The 15000-nt window shown below is 43.8% G+C and overlaps 1 protein-coding gene across 5 annotated transcripts in view; it reads right to left on the bottom strand.

Annotated features, from left to right (window-relative positions):
* Positions 1 to 15000, bottom strand: part of LOC143301518 (Na(+)/H(+) exchange regulatory cofactor NHE-RF2-like) — a 109040-nt gene that overhangs the window by 34065 nt on the left and 59975 nt on the right. For 2 of the 5 annotated variants that reach the window (XR_013057800.1, XR_013057801.1), the window contains 2 exons: positions 9620 to 9763; positions 5068 to 5413 (listed from right to left, as the gene is read on the bottom strand). The exons of 2 other annotated variants lie outside the window; for them this stretch is intronic. The gene's annotated coding sequence lies outside the window, so the exon portion shown is untranslated. The remainder of the gene's footprint in view (positions 1 to 5067; positions 5414 to 9619; positions 9764 to 15000) is intronic. One more of the 5 variants, XR_013057802.1, reaches the window with a different exon arrangement.

Genomic DNA, 15000 nt, shown 5'->3' with positions numbered 1-15000 from the left:
GGGTTAGGAAGGGCCACTGACGGTTGGTGTATGCTAAGGAGGTTCGTTCATGCCCAATGTGACAGTTGAAGAGAAGGATTACGACGATGGTGATGATGACGATGGTGACGGTGGTGGTGGTGGTGGTGGTGGTGATGATTATGATGATGATGGTGGTGGTGGTGATGGTGATGGTGGCAGTGGCGGCGCTGATGATGATGATGATGATGGTGATGATGACGATGGTGACGGTGGTGGTGGTGATGGTGATGGTGATGATGATGATGATGATGATGATGGTGGTGGTGGTGATGGTCATGATGATGATGATGATGATGGTGGTGGTTGTGATGGTGGCAGTGGCGGCGCTGATGATGATGATGGTGATGGTGATGATGACGATGGTGACGGTGGTGGTGGTGATGGTGATGATGATGATGGTGGTGGTGGTGATGATGACCCCCCTCCCCCACCTCCCCCTCCCACACACAAACCCAACAGACACACACAAACACACACTCATATGCCCACACACACACACACACACACACACGCCCACCCAACACACCAACACACACACACACACACACAACAAGCATCCAATAACCGCGAGCCCAATCCTTCTTCTCAACTCCACACTTTACCCATACGATAACAGACAGACAGACAGAAAAACAGACTGCAAGCTGTATCATGTGGGTCGAGCCAAGTCAAGTCAAGTCAGCGTTATCACAATGTCCGACTTGTACCGACACTTGACAAAACGTACAGCATGTCTACACGTCACGGATAGGTTATCTACTTCGTGATACAAAGAAAGTTGAGCTGTTTTCTTTTTTTCTTCTTCTTTTTTTCTTTTCTTTTAAGATCGATGTTAGGCCTCTCCCCTTCTTTCCCCTCTCTGCGCGTGTTCTTTGTGGGCTACACATCTCCCACCACTCGCCTTATATCACAGATTGACATTAAGTTTACCTTTGGGCCAACAGCAAAGTGAGAGCTGTATTTATCAATGGTTTCTCCAGTCAATGGGAAATCATTTACAACTTAAGTCTTTTGTGAAGGTCTATGACTCTCAAAACTAGGAGGCAAAATTGCACTGGCTCTTTGTGCTGCAGCCTTGTGGGCTAGTTGGCCTTTGGGAACCATCCCCAACGCCGACTGTCCTAAAACCCTCTTGGCCGAGAGAGTGGGGATGTTACTTGGGCAAGACACTCTCCACTATAATCAAACTCGAGCCCAAATAGTCGGAACAGCAGTTGCCTCCTCTGCTGTTCTGATGGTCCTAGTCGGACACGACTGACTATCATATATATATATATATATATATATATATATATATATATATATATATATATATATATATATATATCTCCCACCACAGTTCACTCGTGCATGGATAACCGACGGGAGAGTTGTATGGGTTTTACGTGCTGTGTTAAGGCAGTCGTGTACACACACACACACACACACACACACACACACACACACAAGCGCACGAGCGTACACACACACACAAACACCCCCTCACACACACAAACAAACACACACACACACACACACACACACACACACAATTATATACGCAGAGAGAGACAAAGTTTTTTGAGAGTGAAAAAGACAGACTGACAAACAGACAGAGACAATCAGACAGTGACTGAGAGAGGGAGAGACAGAGACAGAGACAGAGATGGTGGGAGGAATGGGTGAGATCTTACTGCGAACAAAGCGATCTCTCATGCTGTCGTGAGAACTTTAAAAAAAAAAATCGATATTCGAAGGGAGTGAAGCAATTGTAAAGGTGTGATTATTTCTTTACTCACAATCTATGCGACACGCCTTTGACTGGACACAAGGCCAGCAAGACACACGGAGACGTTGAAATACAAGAAACAGACGGACACACCTAGACAAGAGGAGAATGAGACAGATACTGGAAGACAAAAACAAAGCAGAGACTTGTGACAGAGAGACAGAGACAAGGAGATCAGAGAGGGGTGACGGGAAGGAGAGAGAGAGACAGAGACTAAGAGAGAGGGGGGGGGGCGGAGACAGAGAGAGGGGTAGAGATAGGTGACATGGCATTTGTTTTCTTGTCCGTATAGCAATACACAGAGAGAGAGAGAGAGAGAGAGAGATCTGTAAGTAAAGACAGAGTGACAGAGAGAGACAGATTATAAACACCCAGAGAGAGAGAGAGAGACAGAGAGAGGGAGAAGAGAGTTGGAGAGAGAAACGTAAAAGTTAAAGAGACACAGACAGTTAAAATAAAAGCAATAAAATAACCCTATAACAAGAGAGGCAAGGCCTTCAAGACTCACTTGTGATGCAAGCGTTTTATGTATTGAGTATAATGCATTTACTGTTATATTTATATTTTTTGTATTCTCTAAACTTGGCACTTTGATCTGATATTCGACCCAACAAAAGATCTGTCATTATTATCATTTTTTGTTCAAACAGGAACTTCTTTTGCAAAGCATGGAAGTTTTATTTATTGCAAACGTTTTGGTGCAGACAGTAAAATAAGGGAAATTACTCTGTAGGGGACTTAGTTTGCTTTAAACTGATCTTTCTCATCTTAAACATTACATTTTGAAATTATACTCAATAAATAAAAAGCTTGGGATTTTTTTTTTTTTTTAAAGTGCATCACAAGTGAGTCTTGAAGGCCTTGCCTCTCTTGTTTCAAAATGTAATGTTTAAGATGAGAAAGATCAGTTTAAAGCAAATTAAATCCCCCTAGCATTAGAGTAATTTCCCCTTTTTACTATCTGCACCAAAACGTTTGCAAAATAAATAAAACTTCCATGCTTAGCAAAAGAAGTTCCTGTTTGAACAAAAAATGAAAAGAATGACTGCTCTAGTTGTTGGGTCAGAATATCAGATCAAAGTGCCAAGTTTAGAGAATACAAAAAATATAAATATAACAGTAAATGCAGTTTGCATATAATTAGGCTTCATTCTTTATTATTTTTTTTTTTGTGTGCCCATCCCAGAGGTGCAATATTGTTTTAAACAAGATGACTGGAAAGAACTGAATTTTTCCTATTTTTATGCCAAATTTGGTGTCAACTGACAAAGTATTTGCAGAGAAAATGTCAATGTTAAAGTTTACCACGGACACACAGACAGACAGACAGACACACACACACACACACACACACACACACACACACACACACACAGACAACCGAACACCGGGTTAAAACATAGACTCACTTTGTTTACACAAGTGAATCAAAAATAAGAAGAAAAAAAACAACAACAACAAACAACAACAGATAACAACGAACCGTGGTACACACATTGTATGCTAACGATCGTGTAATACTTAATCAAACGGTGAAAAACAAACCAAACAAAAGCGATAGTATCTGTACAAATGTATGGCAGAAACACATCGAAGCGATAATGCATTTGCTGAACACTGAATGAAATAATGCAAAAAAAGACAGAAAGAAAGAAAGAAAAATTGAATGAATGAATACACGAATGCATGGGTGAATGAATGAATGGATGAATGAATGAACGACCGAACGAATGAATAAGTACATTTCCCTCCACATTCTTGTCAGAACACACCACCAGTGGAACCAAATTAGTAGAAGGAAAACGAAAATATCAACGCGTGATTTCCAGTTAACACAAATATATTCGTGCCTTTCGGTTAGAAACATGAACTATGGTAACATATTTTAAAGCAAAGTGCTGCAAAAAGGGTTTACTACCAAGAATGAGCAAGATCAAGGTGGAACAGTACACATGCGGCAGAGAGACAGACAGACAGAGAAGAGACAGACAGACAGACAAACACAGAGACAGCAACAGAGAGAGAGAGTGAGAGAGAGAGAGAGACAGAGACAGAGACAGAGAGAGACAGACACAGAGAAAGCATCACAGAGAGAGACAGAGAGAGAGACAGAGAGAGAGAGAGAGAAGACACAGACACGGATAGCAACAGAGGAAGACAGACAGAGAGAGAAGAGACAGACACAGATAGAGCAACAGAGAGACAGACAGACAGAGAGAGAGAGAGAGAGAGAAGACACAGACAGACAGACACAGAGAGCAACACAGAGAGAGACAGACAGAGAGAGAGAGAGAGAAGAGACAGACACAGACAGAGCAACAGAGAGACAGACAGACATAGAGAGAGAAGAGACAGACAGACAAACAGACATATATAAACTGATTGATTGATATGGATACCTATATGGCGCCTATCCTCGGTCGGAGACCAAGCTCTAAGCGCTTATGAATATATATTTAAAACTGAGAAAACGGAAAGCACGGATCTAGTTCACTCTATAGCCATCAACATGCATCAGCAAAAAAAACAAACAAAAAAAACCCACCAACAAAGAAACAAAAACCATGCCCTCAGCAACTTACCTTATGTGGAAAAGTGTATTTGGAAAGAAAAGTCATATGATAAACATCAAAACGTGAAGTGTCAATCAACCCCCCACCCCCACCCCCCCCCCATCCCCAATCAAAATGTCTCAACACACAAACAAAAAGCAAGCAAACTGTGTTCTGCACACTTTACATCGAACACGGCCAAAAAACAACAACAAACAAACAAAAAAATTAAAATAATAATTAAAAAAAAAAAAAAATTTTAAAAATAATTAAAAAAAAAAAAAAAAACACACGTAAAAAGCACCAAATCAAGTGTACCCAAATTTGCCGAATACAAAACGAAAACACGAGAGAAAAAAAAAACGACAACAACAACAAAAGCTTCGCGTTGTAAGCCACGTTGTTAAGACAAAAAAAAAAACTTTTTTAAAGGACCAAGCTGGAAAAAAAATGTTAGAATCAAGTTCACCCAACTTAGCATGCGAAAGAAGGCCACAAGCGGGAAAAAAATGTCAATCAAGTTTACCCAACTTTTGCATGCGAAAGAAGACTACAAGCGGGAAAAAAATAAAATGTCAATCAAGTTTACCCAACTTTTGCATGCGAAAGAAGACCACAAGCGGACACAATGTCAATCAAGTTCACCCCGACAATCGCTAAACTACTGCGCGACAGAAAAAAACAAACTGATGAGCCCAAGCGAAAAGCGGAGCGAATCAAGTTTACCCAAATCTTCGTCGTCGGCGGCGGCGTCGGGCGGGGGCGGAAGGGGAGCGGAGAAGGAGGGTGGGACAACCTCCACCCTCTCATAGTCGTCGAATTCCCCAGCGTCCTCCTCCCTCTCCTTTCTCCTCCTCCTCCTCCTCCGCCGCCGCCGCCACGGCCACGGCAAATGCGACGTCACCAGCGGCCGTGACGTCAACACCGGAGGCCGCCACGTCATCGACAACGGGCGGGGGAGGCAGCGGCGCGGACTCTATGACGTCAGACTGCGTGAAGACCACCGCTTGCTCTTCCACTGGCTCCTTGTACTCTTCTTCTTCTTCTTCCGCCCGTTCTGGGGCGTGGTGACCTACAAGCGGGTCATAGGTCACATGCAAATGTCATGCTGCATGCCCGAGCTATTCCCCCCTTCACCCTCCACCCCCTCCCTCCTTCCCACACACACACACACAGCCAAATCACAACTCAACGTGCGACCAGTCACGTGCAGCCAATCACGTGCAACCATCAAATCAAATCAAAATAAAACATCAACATTTTTTTTTTTTAACACAAAAAAAGCAGTTTAATTATGCACATGTTGCCATGCTGCGTGCAATCCCCTTACCCCCCTCCTCACTACAAACTCATCACACTTACTTGAAAACAAACGTCTGCAAACACCGACTCAAAATAAAATAACTATATAAAAAAAAAAGCCGAAAAAAAAAGATAGTAAAACAATCAAAATACAGTATTATTATTATTATTATTATTATTATTATTATTATTATTATTATTATGACAGGCATCAGTTATCAGCCAGCCTTAACTCCTAGCCAAAGGCTTTTTTTTTTTTTTTTTTTTTTTTTTTTTTTTTTTTTTTTTTTTTTGCAACACGGGTTTCACAATTACGCAGAATAACCTTGACCAGCATAAAAATAATAATAATAATAGTATGTATTCATATAGCGCTGAATCTTGTGCTGAGACAAACATCGAAGCGCTTTCACACCAGTCATTGACACGCATGCATAACTCTTTAACTCTTAAGTAAAGGTGGCACTCGGTATATGTCTGTCAATAGATGAATGAATAAATAAGTAAGTAAACGAATAAATAGGACAGCTAGTGGGGTACACACACACACACACACACACACAAACCAAAATTTAAAAAAAACGTCCCGCACGCTTCTGCCAGTCTTCTCAGCAAAAGAAAAAAAGAAAAAAAAAAAAAGAAAAAGAAAACACGACTAATCCATATCAAAACAGCAACAACTGACATCACCATTCAAAAGCCATTGCATGGTGCACGCGATAACATCGGATAAACACCAATCAGCATGCATGTTTTTTTTTTTTTTCAAAAAAACACACACACAAAAATTGAGCAATCCCAATTTACCTAAAAAAAAAAAAATCAACATGCACTTGCGTATTACACGGCCCAGATTACCAAAAATCAACATGCACTTGCTTATTACACTGATTTCCTATAACCTAAAAGAAAAAGAAAGAGGCAGGGGGTGGGAGGGAGAAAGGGGGTGGGGATATAGGAGAGAAAGAGAGAGAGAGGGGGGGTGGGGTGAGAGACAAGCTCAACAGGCAGTTGAGCGCGTATGCATGCTTGCTATGACAAACAGCGCACCAGGTTGAAAGTCACAAGTTTTTACAGCTATTAATTCATCCACGCAGCAATCAGAGAGGCGAACATGTGATACACAACAAGAAAGAAAGAAAGAAAGAAAGGAGAAAGAAAATGACAGGAAGAAACGAAAGAAAAACTGAAAGAAATAAAGAGAGAAAGGTATAAAGATAGAAAGACTGAAAAAAAAGGCAAAATGGGAAAGACAAGAGAGTGAGATAAAGACGGACAGACAGACAGACAGACAGACAGACACAGAGAGAAAGTGACAGGTTTGGATAGACAGACTGACAGACAGGCAGACATATAGAGTTCACAGATAATTATTGTCCTACTTTTGCCTGCGTGTTGTTGTTGTTTTTTGTTTGTTTGTTTTTTGTTATGTTTTTTGTTGTTGTTTTTTGGTTGTTGTTGGTGTGTTTTTTTAATTAAAGTTACCTTGCTTCTAAGTTTTTATCATGTACATTATCTCATATATCAGTGTGAAACACACACACACACACACACACACACACACACACACACACACACACACACACACACACACAGCGCGCGTGCGCGCTCTCGAAACTATAAGATTTTGAACACTGATACAATAACAAAACGAAGGACCGTTTGTTACGTTAAAAAGCGTATAAACTTATACAAGCACAGAACCAGTTTACTGAAGCACAACCCTGTGTTGCCCGTCTTTCTAATCTTCTCAAACTGGAGCATGGTCCCCTGAGAATGCGAAGTTTGGGACAGCAACAAAACAACAGCCATTATCAAAAGAAAGAGATAATGATGTTGTTCGTTGTACAAGCACGGACCCAGTTACTGAATTCATGAAGTACAACACTTTTGATACGTCTTTCCAATCTTCTCAACAACAACAAAAACTAGAGCATGCGTCCGCAAAGCAGAGGAGAATACCGGTATGATAATTGTCAAAAGACAGGACAAATGGCGTGATTTTGTTGTTGTTGTTGATTATATATTTTTTTTTTTTTTTCCATCTCAAATGAGTAAGTCAGAGTCAGGTTCTCTGTCACTGCCGCTGTGTGCACATAACATGTCAAACGATCGGTATAAGGACAGGCCCGGCGCTTCCTTTTTTTTCTTTTTTTTTTTTTCTTTTTTTTCCTAGAAGTGTATGGCTTTGTTCCAATGTACCTTTTATTATTTACCTGTGTGCTAGCCGAATCAGTAGCGTAAACAGCACTGACTCGAAGTTGTATACCTTGTGAATGGAGAGAGTTACCACTCTTTACTATTTATTAATCTCTCTCTCTCTCTCTCTTTTGTGTGTGTGTGTGGGGGGGGGGGGGGGGCAAGGGGGGGGAGGGGGGGGGGGGCAAGGGGGGGAAGGGGGCGTTCTTTTTCTTCTTTTTTTTCTTTCTTTTTCTTTAACCACTACACACATTTACAACAGCGCTTCAACCTGTACTATTTCGACTCAAGAGAAACGGGCGCTCAGCTATCGCTAAAAAAGTACTGTCTACAGTGTGATCCGGAGAAAGGAGCTCTGTCTTGATGATGGACTGAAAGAGCATGATCGAGTTCCTTGCCAAAAAAGAAAACACTTCGATTAAGCAAGGAAAAGGTCCGTCGGGTCCTCCGATCATTGAAGAACACTCTGAAGGTTTTCTTGAGAACGGGGGAGAGAGAGAGAGAGAGAAAGAGAGGGGGTGGGGGGAGGGGCTGGGGGGGAGGGAGGAGGGAGGGAGAGAGATAGACAGCGAAGAGAGAGAGAAACAGACAGGCAGGCAGACAAGAGTGCGACAGAGACAGAGAAACAGAGAGCTAGAGACAGAAAGGAAGACCGACGGAGAACTAGAGAGAGAGAGAGAAGTATATATATATATATATATATGTGTGTGTGTGTGTGTGTGTGTGTGTGTGTGTGTGTGTGTGACTGAGACACTCACAGACAGATAGACACACAAAACAGGGACAGACAGACAACTAGATAAGAACTCAAGAAATCACAAACAAACTGACAGAATTTAAAAACAATAACAACAACAACAACTGTCGTTTGTCAATATTTCACTTACGGATTGAGCAATACATCTCCGAAAGCATTACTAGTAACTCAACAGCGAAGCAATGGACCTATTCCCACTGCACAGGACGGGAGTCAAGATACAATCCAAATCCCGCTGTTAGTTGCTCTAATTTATACAGGGCAAGAGTTAATTTACAAGCCACCGCTGTGAGTAGCCAAGAACAACAGAACCATTGTAGCCACAGAACAAAGTTACAAGCCATCGCTGTTGGTCACCAGCGAACAGAACGTTAGTCACAGTAACAAGCCAATTCCGAAAGTCAGTAACCAGAACACAACAAACGTTGGTTACAAGCCACCACTCTTGGTCGCCAGAACGAAACACTGGTTATAGTTTTAAAAGCCAATTTCTAACGTCAGTAACCAGAACTGAAAGGGGGGGGGGGGAAGGTTAGTTACAAGCCACAACTGTTGGTCTCCAGAGCGGAACAAAACAAAGAAAAGAAAAAAAACAAACAACAACGAACGCAGATCCTACAAAAAGAAATACATGGGGGTGTGGGGCTAGGGGGTGGGGGGTGGGGGTGTAATAATCGATAAAAGAAGGAAGGGGGGGGGGAACGGAGAGGGGTGTAATAGCAATCGATTTCCTCCCACACGGAGAATGTCAACAACACCCACATGGACGTCAGTTTTGTCCACAAACTCACTAAAAAGGGGGGCGGGGGTGGGGGAGGGTGGGGGCGGGGGATACGCAAAAGACTCGTAAGGGGGAGAAAAAAAGAAAAAAAAAAAACCCGAGAAGGTTAGATCAGAACCACCACCACACAAGACTACCAAAATGCCCCCCCAGCTATGGGGCCTACGAGCCGATTAGTCGGGTTAGTAGTATACTCGTTCGTCGTTCCGGTTAGTAAAACGGTTGACGAAAGATTTTACCGTTCGGAACAGTTTCTTCTACTTCACGCGGGGGTTCCGGTAAAGATTCCTCCTCCGTCGCCGCTGTTTCCTCCGTCGCCGTCGCCGCCGCCGCCGCCGCTGACACTGCAATTGTTGCGACAGCTGCTGTCTCGGTTTCTGTTTCTGATGATGATATAATTATAAAAAGAGGTAATCTGCTGTCACACGTATGCAAGGATGTATGTATGTATGTATGTATGTATGCAGCAACGCTCAGCTTATATCACATACTGACACAAGGACCAACAGCAAAGTGAGCGCTGTATTATCAATGGTTCACCGGTTTACAAAGGGGAATCATTTACAGCTTTAAGTCCTTTGTGAAGGACTATGGCTCTCAAACTTAGGAGGCAAAATTGCACTGGCCAATAGTGCTTGAAGCCTTGGAGGGCTAGTTGGCCTTTTCGGGAACCATCCCAACGCCGACTGTCCTAAAACCCTCTTCGCCGAGAGAGTGGGGGGTGTAACTTGGGCAAGACACTCTCCACCATAATCAATTTCTCGCCCAGATAGTTGGGACAGTAGTTGCCTTCCTCTGCTGTTCTGATGCTCATAATCGGACACGACTCACTATCACACAAGAAGAAATCATGTTTCAGTTCCACGGAATTCAAACTGTGTACAGCCATTATCATGCACCCTGGCTATACGTTTTACTGAAAACTAGAAACTAAAATGAATTCTAATAAATGAATGAATAAATGATTAAATAAATGAATAAACCAAACAAAAAGAAAAAAGAAAAATAAAGACAACATTTCGCGATACAATAATGTTTTAAACTATATATATGTGTGTGTGTGTGTGTGTGTGTGTGTGTGTGTGTGTGTGTGTGTGTATAAAAGGAGGATTTAGAGTCAGGTTATCTTTAAAATATTATATCAACTCACGGATCCTTTTCTTCAAGTGTAGTCAGAACGAACAATTCGAAAAAAACTGCTGCTGACCTAAAAGTCAATCCTGGGATTATTCGTTCAGTAAATGAGAGAAAATGACAGAGAGAGAAAGAGAGGAAGGGAAAGATGGAGGGAGTAGTGTGTGTGTGTGTGTGTGTGTGCGCGCGTGTGTGTGTGTGTATGCGAACGCGTGTGTGTGTGTATGTGTGTGTGTATGTGTGTGTGTGCGTGTGTATGCGCGCGCGTGTGTGTGTATGTGTGTGTTTGCGTGTGTGTGTATGCGTGTGTGTGTATGTGTGTGTGTGTGTGACTCTGTGTGTGTATGCGTGTGTGTATATGCGTATGCATGCGTGCGCGTGTGTATGCGTGTGTGTGTGTATGCGTGTGTGCGTGCGTGTGAGTGTGTAGGCGCGCGCGAGTGTATGTGTGTGCGCGCGTGTGTGTGTGTGTGTGCCAGTATGTGTGTGTGCCAGTGTGTGTGTGTGTGTGTGTGTGTGTGAATGCACAGAATCTGCTTATTGAGTAATACATGTATGTGGTCACCGTGAATTCGTTCGCTGTTCTGTTCAACGTTTTTTTTGTTGATTTTTTTTTTTGTTTTTTTTTTTTGTTGTTGTTTTTTGCTTTGTTTTGTTTTTGTTTGTTTTTTTACGCCGCTGGATGGGACAGCAATCGACACGTCAGTCAACAAGGCACCTGCAGTGCACGGAGTATGCACGTTCGCCCGGCTACATGTAAACGATACGATACGCCGTATCCCATTGTGTCAGTGACAGGGAAAGGGGGGGGAATGGGGAACGGGAGTGGTCGAGGAAAAAAGCAGGATGTTCGAAGCATGCGTCTGTGTGATAGTTGCCCAATTACGCGTAACAAATTAGTAAGTTACACCACACACACATATACACACACGCAGACACACACACACACAGACGCACGCGCGCGCACGCGCGCGCGCACGCATACACATGCATGCACACGCACGCACGCACACACACACGCATACAGACACACACACACACACTCACACACACTAACGAATTACACTTCCCCACCACCACCACCCGATCCTTCCTTCCATACGTTTCCCTCTCTCTCACACACACTCTCTCTCCCCCTCTTTCACACAAGCTCGATCTCTCTCTCTCTCTCTCTCCCCTCCCTTTTCTCTCTCTCTCTCTCTCTCCTTCTCAACCCCTCTCTCTCCCTCTCCCTCCCACCCCCGGCCTCTCTCTCTTTCTCTGAAACAGGCTGTGTGACCCACACCAAATAAATTTTCGTTTCCACTTCGTTTCTCCTCCCCCCCCCCCCCACACACACACCCGCCCCCCCCTCCCCGCCCCCATGTAACATTCACTCAAACCCCAGGCACGTCGCACAATCATGCAGATTAGACGCGGCGCCCTCCTCGCCATGCATATGCCATACCTTGCTAGCAGTGCCCATGCATACAGCGTCGCGTGACTTTTTGTGTTCATGACAGGCACATGGTTGTAATGCAAAGGGGAAAAACCAGTTCACATGCCTGCCTCTACATGTGCATCACCTCCACCTCCACCACCACCACCACCACCACAACCCACCTTCTTTATCCGGCCCACTCTTACACCCCCCGACCCCCGACACGGACCCCCAAATCCACGCACCTAACCTCACGTTCACACGACCCCTTTGACCTCTTCCTCCTTCCCAACACCCCCCCACCCCCCAACACACACACACACACACACACACACTCTATCCTCCCGTAGTATGTGGATGACTCCGGTATATAATTAATGTTCTTTCTTTCTTTCTTTCTTTTTTTTTTTAACCTGCAAACAAGGTTCTATTCTTCCTGTTTTGCCATCAGGAATCACAGTCACAGTTTAAATGGATCATGAATTCTTGGTGCTGTGAAACAGCTGGGGGGTGGGGGGTGGGGTGCGGGGGGGGGGGGGGGGTGCGGTGGGGGGGTAATCAAATAAAATTCACTTGCATTCATACGTCAACAACAACAAAAAACAACAACATGTTTTCTTGTCCAAGGTTGAAGAAAAAAAAACATCAACAACAATCGGATAGGCCTGACGTTAACTAGTAGAATGAAGAACATAAAATAATTATGCTGACAATTATGTTTGGGTAATTTCTAACAAATGAAGATTACGCATTCACACGATCCACTTGTCTAAATAAATATTATATAGTCTTAACAAGTTTAACCAAGACTTTTTATGCTTCTTCCGTTTCTTTAAGAAAAAAAACCCCGAAAATATCTGGCCTTGGATTTGTTATTCCCCCTCTCTCACTCTCTCTCTCTCACTATGTGTGTGTGTGTGTGTGTGTGTGTGTGTGTGTGTCCAACCACGATCATCCATACATATTACACAAGCTGGCTATGTTCAACTCGCATGAGTGGCGCGTTCGACTTCAACTGAGTTGCAAAACTCCCCGCCGGTCGATATCTTTTGTTTCAAAAGTTAGTTACCCTGTGCACTTTTAACAGTTTTAGAGCGCTGCTGTTGCTACGACTACTACAACGACTACTACTACTTCTTCTGCACACACACACACACACACACACACACACCCGCACGCACACACACACACACACACACTTTCTACAGAGACACAGCAGCGTGCAGGTGAAAGATAAGGACCCAAACTTCACCACTCTAAAAAAAATTTTTTCTCTCTATCTGAAAATAACCAGTAGGCGTTTCTATATTCCGATCCTAGTAAGTTCCAGAAACCGCAAAGAACCGTCAATACAGACACAGCAGTGTACTTGTAGTTGTACACATAAGTGGCTGGTACACAGTCTGCGCACGTGTCACTGACAAATCACTTCTCCCTATACACCCCCGCGCCCCCCCCCCTCCCCCCGCCCCCCATCTAGCCTGCAAAGCCGAGCCAAGGCAGGCAGTGAGAGAAAGGAGGAATGGTCTGGCATTACAGTTTGGTCAGTACAAGGGGGGGTGGGGGGAGTGGGGGGTCGGGGGGGAGAGGGGGAGAGAGAGGCCTGTACAGTGCTTGCTGTCTGAACTGGGGGAGCTCCAGTAACTAGTTAAACAGTCCGAGGCCGCCACTATTAGTACCATTTAGTCCCTCGTGTCAACAACAGCTGACCACTCTTTCAGCTCACTCAGTACGGCCAGTCCTCTCTTCTCCTCTACACAGACCCCTCGGGTGTCCAGTGGGTGTCTGATTGACCCAACCTTAAGTTTCCGTCGTCAGAATTGTGGTATTCTTTGTCAACATTCATCTCTTCAGTATAAGAGCCTTCCGCTTGCAATATTTTGATGATGGTAATACTGAGGGGTGAAACGCTGTTAACGTCGTCTCTTTCGCCGTTCGTATGGAGAGAGTTAACATAATGGTCCGATTCGATCACGGCGTCACACCTCAAAACGTCAGTAGTCACACACTTTTTTTTTCTTTTTTTTATGCAACGGGCGCAATGGCCGAGTGGTTATTAAAGCATTGGGCTTTCAATCTGAGGGTCCCAGGTTCGAATCTCGGTTAACGGGGCCTGTTGGTTAAAGGGTGGGGATGTTTTTCCCGATCTCCCTGGTCAACATATATGTGCAGATCTGCTAGTGCCTGAAACCCCCTCGTGTGTATACGCACGCAGAAGATCAAATACGCACGTTAAAGATCCTGTAATCCATGTCAGCGTTCGGTGGGTTGTGGAAACAAGAACATACCCAGCATGCACAACCCCGAAAACGGAGTATGGCTGCCTACATGGCGGGGTAAATAAACAAAACGGTCATATACGTAAAATGTCACATGTCTGAGTCTGTATATGTGCGTGCAAGAAACTGGAAACGAATGATGAGCGCCCAGTGGCAGCCGTCAGTCGGCTCTACCCAGGTAGGCAGCCTGTTGTGCAGATGACCCCGTGTTTGTAAAGCGCTTAGAGCTTGGTCTCCGACCGAGGACAGGCGCTATATAAGTACCCATATCAATCAAACAAAAAATGTGCCAGTAGTTATATAGTAGTCCTTCGTTTTTCACAGTTCGTGATACAAATGAAACGGGGGAGGGGGGGGGGGGGGGGGGGGGGGGGGGGGAATTCAGTTAAAGTCATAACAACAACAACCAACACAACCACCACAACAACAATAACAGGAAGAACAACAACAACAACAAAGACGACGACGACAACGACGATGATGACAACAACAACAACAAAAACAACAACAAATGTTACCTTTACAATCACATCTCTCCCAGCCTACATTTCTGACACCGAACACACAGAAAAAGAAAAAAACAAAACAAAAAACAACAAAATCGTTGAGGACGCCAATCCAAAAAAAGCTAAAGAGGCTGAACCTTTTAAGAGAACCAGACAATTCTAAAGCATTCAGCAAATGAAGCTTGCAACAAGGACAACAACAACAACAAAAATATGAAAAGAGCTATGAGAGTTTTGCACTGGGGCAGCAAGCAATTCGTTTTGAATAACTTGACCTTAAA

This window comes from Babylonia areolata, chromosome 27, assembly GCF_041734735.1.
Source record: "Babylonia areolata isolate BAREFJ2019XMU chromosome 27, ASM4173473v1, whole genome shotgun sequence".
Classification (NCBI taxonomy): Eukaryota; Metazoa; Mollusca; class Gastropoda; order Neogastropoda; family Buccinidae; genus Babylonia; species Babylonia areolata.
The sequence above is the reverse complement of the archived record's forward strand: the minus strand, read 5'-3'. Positions and strand labels throughout refer to the sequence as shown.